This window comes from Ostrinia furnacalis, unplaced genomic scaffold (genome assembly GCF_004193835.3).
Source record: "Ostrinia furnacalis isolate ACB-3 unplaced genomic scaffold, ASM419383v2 OfSCF2566, whole genome shotgun sequence".
NCBI classification, from domain to species: domain Eukaryota; kingdom Metazoa; phylum Arthropoda; class Insecta; order Lepidoptera; family Crambidae; genus Ostrinia; species Ostrinia furnacalis.
The window spans coordinates 898,425-904,671 of record NW_021132805.1 but is presented as its reverse complement, the minus strand read 5'-3'; the positions used below and the strand labels follow the sequence as shown (position 1 = coordinate 904,671).

General features: G+C 36.2%; 1 non-coding gene across 1 annotated transcript; it reads left to right on the top strand.

The window, feature by feature from the left end:
- The first annotated feature begins 1,294 nt into the window (after window positions 1-1,294).
- TRNAG-UCC (transfer RNA glycine (anticodon UCC)) lies at window positions 1,295-1,366 on the top strand. The gene has a single exon. It is a non-coding gene; the product is annotated as a tRNA-Gly (tRNA).
- The last annotated feature ends 4,881 nt before the right edge of the window (window positions 1,367-6,247 follow it).

The following is a 6,247-nucleotide window of genomic DNA, read 5'->3' as shown; positions in this document are numbered from 1 at the left end:
TATGGTTCATAAAATAAAAATTAGTATTTTTAAACAACTCCTTCCTGTGAAATTCGATAAAAATACCATTAACTTTGACCCTTTTTTGCGACTTTCTTCGAAACTTTAAATTATCAACCCCTTAATTTCTTACTTCCTCGCATCTGTCTTAGCAACCCTAAACTTCTCACACGAACCGCTCATACGGAACCTCACTTCCTTAAGATCTAAATTATTATTTAGAGCATTCGAGGGTTAACATTTGCAGACCAATTTATGCTTTATTATAAAGACGTAGAGTTCGTTATCCTGTAACAAGTTTTGTATAACCATTGCATTTTCCGATGTCTCACGTTTATACAAGTATGAACCGTATGGAGTTTGAAATAAAGTATAAATTGAATTGTAAAGCAAATCAAAACAGACCTAATTATTTCACCTGTGTTTGTAATTAATTAAATACAGCAAAGTTTACAGTGTGTCTGGATGTCTGTTGTCGCCTAGTTCACAAAAGTAGGTGATGTGTGCTAAGTTCTGAATCGCAAATGTTATGTTATTGTACCGCTTAACAAGCAAATAAATGTATTTTGATTTGACTTACTTGACTTAAGGTCCTATATCCCCTAGATGGGGCAGAGGGCGTCCACAACAGTGCCAAGTTTGCTTGGATGGATGCTCGGATTTTGATTTAATTTGATTGTTTATTTGTTGACTACCAGAAGCGTGAGGCACATGTGGGACGAAATTAGGTAGGTTTACCTAATATTCTTTGCAAAAGAGAATTATTTAAGATTTATGTATGAGTTTGCTCACTTTTTTGGAGCAGGCCTAACCCTCGGCTTTTAAATAATTATACTTTTTAGATTATTTTATGCTTTTATTGGTAAAACTAGGGTCATTCACTTAAGTCACTTTTAATTTTAAACTCGATAAATCACTATTTTTAATTAAGATTATTTTAATTTGAATTGTTAAAAATTTAATCCACAATCAAATTACAATACCTATGGATGGAATAATCTCAGCTCAAATACCTATAAAATGAGGAAATCAAATATTGCGTTTCGCCAAAATATCAAGCAATTGCGAGAAATAACAAGCAATTTGCAAACATTATCTACAATAAGCTCTAAGCATTCTAATCAATTCAACACGCTTCAACAAAAACGCGCATCATTTGCAATACTAATAAAAAACGTACAAATAAAACTGTAGTAGGAAAGTGGAACGAACTCATGACGTCACTCCAGCCACGCCGCGCCGGCTGATGTGAACAAACGGTAACTGGTTACGTATTTCGCCGCTTCATTCACCGGCGTTGGTGGTGTAATGGTCAGCATAGTTGCCTTCCAAGCAGTTGATCCGGGTTCGATTCCCGGCCAACGCACGCGTTTTTGCTATTTTATTTCAAAATTGTAATTTAATTTTTCTTTATTGTATTTTTAAAAGAAATTGTTTACAAAAAACAATCTTTCCGTGCCAACCTCTAATAAAATTAAATGTTTCCTAAGTTAATTAAGTTTTATATAAAAATTATAGACTATAATAGATTTTACTAACATTAATTGAGTTATTATAACTGTCATAAAACTGAAGCTCATTATTTTATAAGTTATCAACAAAAGTTAAGTACTGAATAAAATTGACTAAAGCATATTTTTTGTTGAAATCGTAGAAAATGATCGTATGAAATTTAATAAAGAACATCTGCATAGATTCAAATTACTTGTAGACGTTGTGGGAAATAGTAGAATGCAATATAGGTATAAAACTCAAAATACTTACCTAACACTAGATAGGTTCTATCAAACTTTAAAAATTTTACTTAGGGTGGATTCGACCAAACAACAGTCATCGGGCTTTAACCCGTCAAAAATTTACTATCAGAATTTGACAGCTAACTACAGGTTTAAATCCTCTTAGAGGTAAATATAATAATGTAAGTAATCATCATCTTAATTAAAATTCTTGGCTAAAAGAAAATTGTGCTTGTGTAATTAATAACAAAAACATATTACGTTAAACCAATCTGGAAACTAATCCACGTAAAGTCTTCATNGATTTCTCTCTACACCGTCGTTAAGGCATTCATTGACTGGACTATCAATCAATCCAGCTTTAGTCTAATCTCTGTAAGTGATATGTCAATTATAATTGACAACTCAGACGTCAGATCAAACGTCGTTCGTGTTTGAAATTGTGAACGATTCAATTTTGTCATTATTTTAGAACGTAACGCTTACAATACACAAAATAATTAGTTGTTTATGATCAATAACATTGTAGATTGATTTAACTAAAAACATTTAAAAATAGCTTTTTTTTCTCAAAAATTTTTGAACGGCATGTAAACGCTTAGATGTATAAGGAAACCAAATTGAACTAAATACCTAATATAAATAGAGAGTATAATTAATGAATTTTAAAAAATCTTTATTGCACAAAAAAATGCGATACAAAAGGAGAACTTAATGTTGTGTCGTATTCTCTACCAGTTAACCTTATTTTACCACTGCTGGACATACCTACGCCTTCTTCTGGAAATTTCTTCGTAATTAATTTCTTCTTTTACTTCTCCAGGGATTACGATTCAATTCACGTAATATTATTATGTCAATTTAATCTAAAACCAATGCTGACCACTGTCGTATGTCATTTTTTTTTAATTTATTTCATTTGTTAATTATTGCTTTAATTAAAAATTCTAGACTTATTTAATTAATTTTCAATTAATAAAAACAATTTTCACGGTTTGTTTTTGTCAACATACTTGCTTACGCCCTGTATGTGTTTACTAGTTGTTATTTTCAACTTTCATTTACCAACAGAAATGTTAATAGTAGTTTATTAAGAAGTTATTCATTAGAGAATACTACGAGAAGCTAATATTATCTGTAATAGCATGAAAATATTTTTATCTTACAAAATATGACGGCATTTAAAAGAGCTGTTTACAGAAAATTGTAATATTAGTTAGTTGGAAAATATGAAAAAAAACTTGTATCAAACAAACTGAAATAAAGTGACAGAATCATCGCTATTCGTATCGGTAAGTAATAAATGAAATGAACTATGTAATCAATGTATTATTTAATTATTACAGTTCAATAATAATATCTAAAGGAATTTCATATTGTTACGCAATGGACGTAAATTTTTAGAACCCAATTCAATAGCAATAATTCAATTGATTTGACAATGAATAGCGAACCGCCTCATGATTCATTCATTAAATGCATTTCATTGAACACATTACTGTGTCAGAACGTAGCAGAACGGCAGTAGTTCCATCATAAAACGTTTAGTGGGAAAACCTCTTTACACTGGAGGGAAGACGAACCATAACTTCGAACTCCTCCCCTTCTGATCCATTTCGTTGCGGGTCCAATGACAGTTTAGCTTTCCCCCGGGACAAACTTGACTTGTTTGGGTTTTTATTGGCGGTCAAACTGTAGATCCTGGCTACACAGGAGTTGCAGTGGTGAGAACAAGAGGTGGGAATAGTCCGTTCTAGTGGCAAAGTGAAGCGCATTCAACAGTTTTGTTTTATTTTCAAATATTAGTGTTAGACGTCCACTCCTGGACAGAAAGGCCTCCCCCAAGGATTTCCACAACGACCGGTTCTATGCTGCTCGCATCTAAGTACTTCCCACGACCTTCACCATCACCAGTCTGTCGGTCCACCTAGTGGAAGACCTACCCACACCAAAACCAGAACTTTTCTGCCCCAGCGGTCATCAGCTCCACGAGCTATGTGCCCCGCCCATTGCTACTTGATTTTTGCAATGGTACCAAGGTTATTTTATTTCTGTAGAATTTCGCAAAATTGCTAAAATGAACTTGATTTCGGTAACTTTGTTCCTCATTTCTGATTTGAATATTATTCGTTCGTTCGTTTCAGCCGAATGACGTCCACTGCTGGACAAAGGAGTCCCCCGAGGATTTTCTCAAAGACTAGTCCAGCGCCGCCCGCATGCAGGCACCTCCCGCGACCTTCACCAGATCGTCGGTCCACCTAGTGAGACTCGCTTCATGGGCAAATCGCATAAAGTCTAATTTAAAAGAAAAATGTACGATGCCAATTATATTTAAAAAAAATACTGAGACTGTACAACGAGACAGAACTGTCAAGCAATGACGTAACTTGTCTTATTTTGTTCTAATCACCGTATTTTACTTATAAATGTAATTTACATGATTTATAAGTTCTCTAATGATGATATATTAGCATATTAGAATACTAGCTTTCCGCCCGCGTGGAATTTTGTCTGTCACAGAAAAACATTATCGCGCGCGTCCCTGTTTCAAAAACCGGGATAAAAACTATCATATGTCCTTTCCCGGGACTCAAACTATCTCTATGCCAAATTTCATCAAAATAGGTTCAGGGGTTTAGGCGAGAAAGCAAGACAGACATACAGACAGACGGACAGAGTTACTTTCGCATTTATAATACCTATTAGTATAGATTATTAGCTGTCTATGAAATAGACAACACAAGAGACAAGAGCCTAACTGATTTTTTATTTACCTAGTAAAAATCACAGTCATAAACATTTCTTGACGTAATTAAATAGCAAATTAATAAGTGAAGAATATTCTACTGTTTACAACTCTCTTATGCAGCTCTAACCCTTAAACGACTTAGCTTCATAAAACGTTCGTTTGTTTTTCGACCTCAACACCAGTCAGTACGGTTCAAAATCCTTTGGCAACTGTATTGCCCTACAGAGGCCATACAAGGGCGCCCAGTGCATATCAATAAAGATCGTAAACAGCTGTAGTGGTGGAAAGCCCCGCTCATTTATACTTCTTTGAGAATTGGAAGTCGTTTAGAGTTAAAATGTGAGTAAGTAATCACTCGTGGGACGTCTACCCACAAGGTGGACCGACGACATCATAAACGTAGCAGGAAGGCGCTGGACGCAGGCCGCTACCAACCGGGCAACATGGAAAGCATTGGGGGAGGCCTATGATGTTCAGCAGTGGACGTCCTATGGCTGAGATGATGATGATGATGATGATGAAGACGTAATCGCTCATTTTGGCGAACGCTGTCATATTACATGACTTCTAGAAAGCTATTGCTTGAGGATTGGGAGTCGTTTACAGTTAAGATGTTTGTGAGTAATCGCTTATTTTGGCAAACGCTGTGACGTCATATTAATTAACAGCCTAAACAGGCAAAGATAGATACTTGTTACCTTACACACACGAGTGAACTGTAAAATTGAAACGGCACAGTTTTGGCGGCCTTATTGATAGGAAGTAATCTCATCCAGACACAGTAAGAGAGATTGTAGGCAGCGCAGGACCGGTCGTTTTGGAAATTCTTGTGGGCCTTTGTCCAGCAGTAGACGTCATTTGACTGAATCGAACGAAAGAAATATTTAACTAAAATGACTGAAGGCAAATCTTAAGGCTAGGATGAAGTCTTTTCCAGACTACCTACTCTCGTTCCCACCGCTCCTGTGTAGCCAGGATCTACAGCTTGACCGCCAATTAAACCCAATCAGTGTAAACCATTTCCCAAAACTATGTTCTTTTTGGCAGTTAAACCTAAGACCTCTCAAGGTATTCTAACTCATTTAACCAACACATATCAGTATGCAAATCATGTATTGTTTCCGACTCGTTTCCTGTAACTTTTGACCCGTTTTTTATTTGCTATGACAAATTTTCTCAAAAGTATCTACAACCACAGCACATCACACTGCTGTAGCAAAATGAAACTTATCACAATCACATAAGAGCCCACGATGTGCTTGTCTGTACATGGTATTTCCTTGATCCTGTCAGTCATATTTCTATAGAATCCACCTCATAGTAAGTTTTAAGGCATGGCGAAGCGGCAATGACAATGAGGATCGCGGTGTGCATGTCAAATAGTTTTCTTGAAAAGCTATGAATCGTTCCATCATCAAGTTGATGACTATCGATGTGGGTATTGAGTATTACAGACCTCTATAGTCTAGTGGGAATCACCTGTCTCAGTCGCAGAGGTCCCGGGTTTGATTCTTAGTAGTGCCAAACATATCTACTCGGTTTGAAGAAAAAAAGAAAGAAAGAAACATTTACAGTGCTTTCATGTTTAAGGGCGTTAGAGATCCGCGGCAGCAGCGCGGCAGCGGCGTTTTTATAATGTGAAGGCATATATCCGCTGTCACATAGTATGAAATTTTCGCCAGCGCGTCTGTCGCGCGCACAGAGCATGGAATCGTCGCGCGTTTGTCGGGCTGCTAAATCGCCTAAATGTGAAAGCGCTCTT